This window comes from Octodon degus, unplaced genomic scaffold (genome assembly GCF_000260255.1).
Source record: "Octodon degus isolate 3935 unplaced genomic scaffold, OctDeg1.0 scaffold00024, whole genome shotgun sequence".
Taxonomy (NCBI): domain Eukaryota; kingdom Metazoa; phylum Chordata; class Mammalia; order Rodentia; family Octodontidae; genus Octodon; species Octodon degus.
Window position 1 is genome coordinate 18,533,559 of NW_004524600.1, and position 2,250 is coordinate 18,535,808.

General features: G+C 42.9%; 1 protein-coding gene across 1 annotated transcript in view; it reads left to right on the top strand.

Moving 5' to 3' along the window:
* The window catches only part of Utrn (utrophin), a 522,813-nt gene that overhangs the window by 237,516 nt on the left and 283,047 nt on the right, over positions 1-2,250 (top strand). The window lies entirely within an intron of this gene.

Consider the following 2,250-nt stretch of genomic DNA (forward strand, 5'->3'; position numbering starts at 1 on the left):
ACGTCTTGAAAGGACCTTTTCGTACTTGATCCTGTTATCTATCTTTTATTTTGCCCTTTATTTCTGTTGGGTTTCTCATAGAAGAGAAATCACGTGACATCGAAGCCCGTGCGTCTGGCTCCTTTCTCTTAAGGTGCATCTGTTTTCCTCCAGTTGACTCAAGCTCATCTTTCTTCATAGCAGATCAGTTCTCCGCTGTGCATGGCGGGCTCATTTTCTGTCTTCTTTCATCTGGTGGTGGACATTTAGGCCGCTTCTAAGATTTAGCTTGTGAATTGTGCTCCTGCAAACATGGGTGTTTTCAGACTGTTCACAAAGTCTCACTTTCCTACTCAGATTATCATAAAAAAGAACGTGATTCGTTTTGTTTCTCTTTATGGGGTAACTTGATTTAGCTGACAGAATGCACTGACCTCAAGTGCTGCCTGATTTAGGGTCAGGCTTTCCCCCACTTCTTTCCTGGTGGGGTCTACGTTGGCCTATACGGCTCTTGGCTCAGAGGCTGTGCTGCCCCCTTATATGCCAGCTACCTATAATCTTGAAATTCTTCACCTTTATAAATGCAATCAATACATGATCATTTATTTTTATTCTGAGTATATTAAAGTAACTCAGTTTTTATTAGGTTGTTTTCAGGTCCAGGTACAAACTGTAGGGACATGCTAGGGAAAAGGTGGGGCAAAGATGGGAGACACAAGTAGCATGACTGTGGGAGAGGTTTGCAAGAAATGAGAAGGAGAAATGGGCCCAGGGGACCAGAAAGGAAGGTGCCCTGGGAGGCTCAGGGCCAGGGCAGGACCGGAAGGGCAGGTGCCCGGGGACGACACCACACATGCGCGTTTTCGTGGCGCGTCCTGCTTGCTTGTAATTATCTCACCCCTAAACTTTCTTGATAAAAAGCCTACACCTGTGGCCAGCAGGGTATTAATGATAAATGCAGAAAGTCCCCCTAAATTATTTTTAAACTGATCTCTGTGGTGTGTGGTAATTGTTGCTCTTGAAGTTAGAAAGGTTGAATTAATACATACTTCACTTATTTTTGAAAGGGTAGTGAATACTAAGCCTCTTCCTCAGTATCTTACATTGCGTTTAAAGCCATTTTGTTTTCCTAAATTCACACCAGACTTCACTTGAGTTTGAAGCCTGTCTGTAAACCTCATCCTCCACCTCAGGAGCACTGGGGGTCCTGGGGAGCTTTCATGTGTATTGTCGTCAGCGTCGCTGCGAAGCGTCACACAGCCCGGTTTGGTTCCGTACTGAGTGTGTGGAGCTGTTTGCACAGCATGGCAGGTTATGGTGCTGTCCCTAACAAGCAGCTGTTATCTGCTGTTTGAACAAAGTTATAATTTGTTTCTATACTCAAGGATAACATTTATAATGTAGATTATATTTAGCTGTTTTGCCAATGAAAATATTGGATGACTCAGAAATGGCTTATCGAAATCACTGATGAGGGGCTGGCCAAATAGCTCAGCAGATTAAAGCACTTGCAAGCAGGCGCAGGGTTGAGGGTTCAATCCCTGGGCTTGCCGTGCCAGCCCTGCCCCCAGGACCCACTGAGAGGGCAACTGAGACTGTTGTGGTGCACCCTGTAATCCCAGCTCTTGGGAGACTGTAAATAGGCGGATCACTACGAGTGTGATCTAGTAGTGAGACCCTGAACACCCTGTAGACCCTTCCCTAAAAAAAGAAAAAAGAATAAAAAGGAATCACTGATGATGCTAGTTTACTTTGTACTTCTGTTTTCAAAGTATTAAAGTAGTCATGATAAAGGAATGTTGGAAATTTAAATTCCAATCTTTGGAAATGAATAGTTCATATCAGTATTTTGCACTTTTCCAAAGTTAAATGCTTTTCAATACAGAGGGGACATTACCTGTTTTCGTATTGATAATCTTAACAATGTGTTGTCACTTGCTTTACTTATTTTTATTTTTATTGAAGTTAAAAAAAATTATTTATTTGGTACAGGGTCTCATGACGCAGCTCAAACCCATAGTGATTTTCCTGTCTCAGCCTCCCCAGTGCTGGGATTACAGGCGTGTGCTACCACACTAAGTTTTGGTAGCCAGCACAGCGTGTGGTACCTGGGTTCGAACCTGGGTCTTTGAGCTTGCCAAGGAAGGCATTTAGACAACCAAGCTATCTCCTCAGCCTACTTCACTTATTTTCAGTCATGTAGTAGTATTTGCGCCTGATGGATCCTTGAAAATTGTAGTCTCATAATGATATTCATTGTTTTTTAATCAT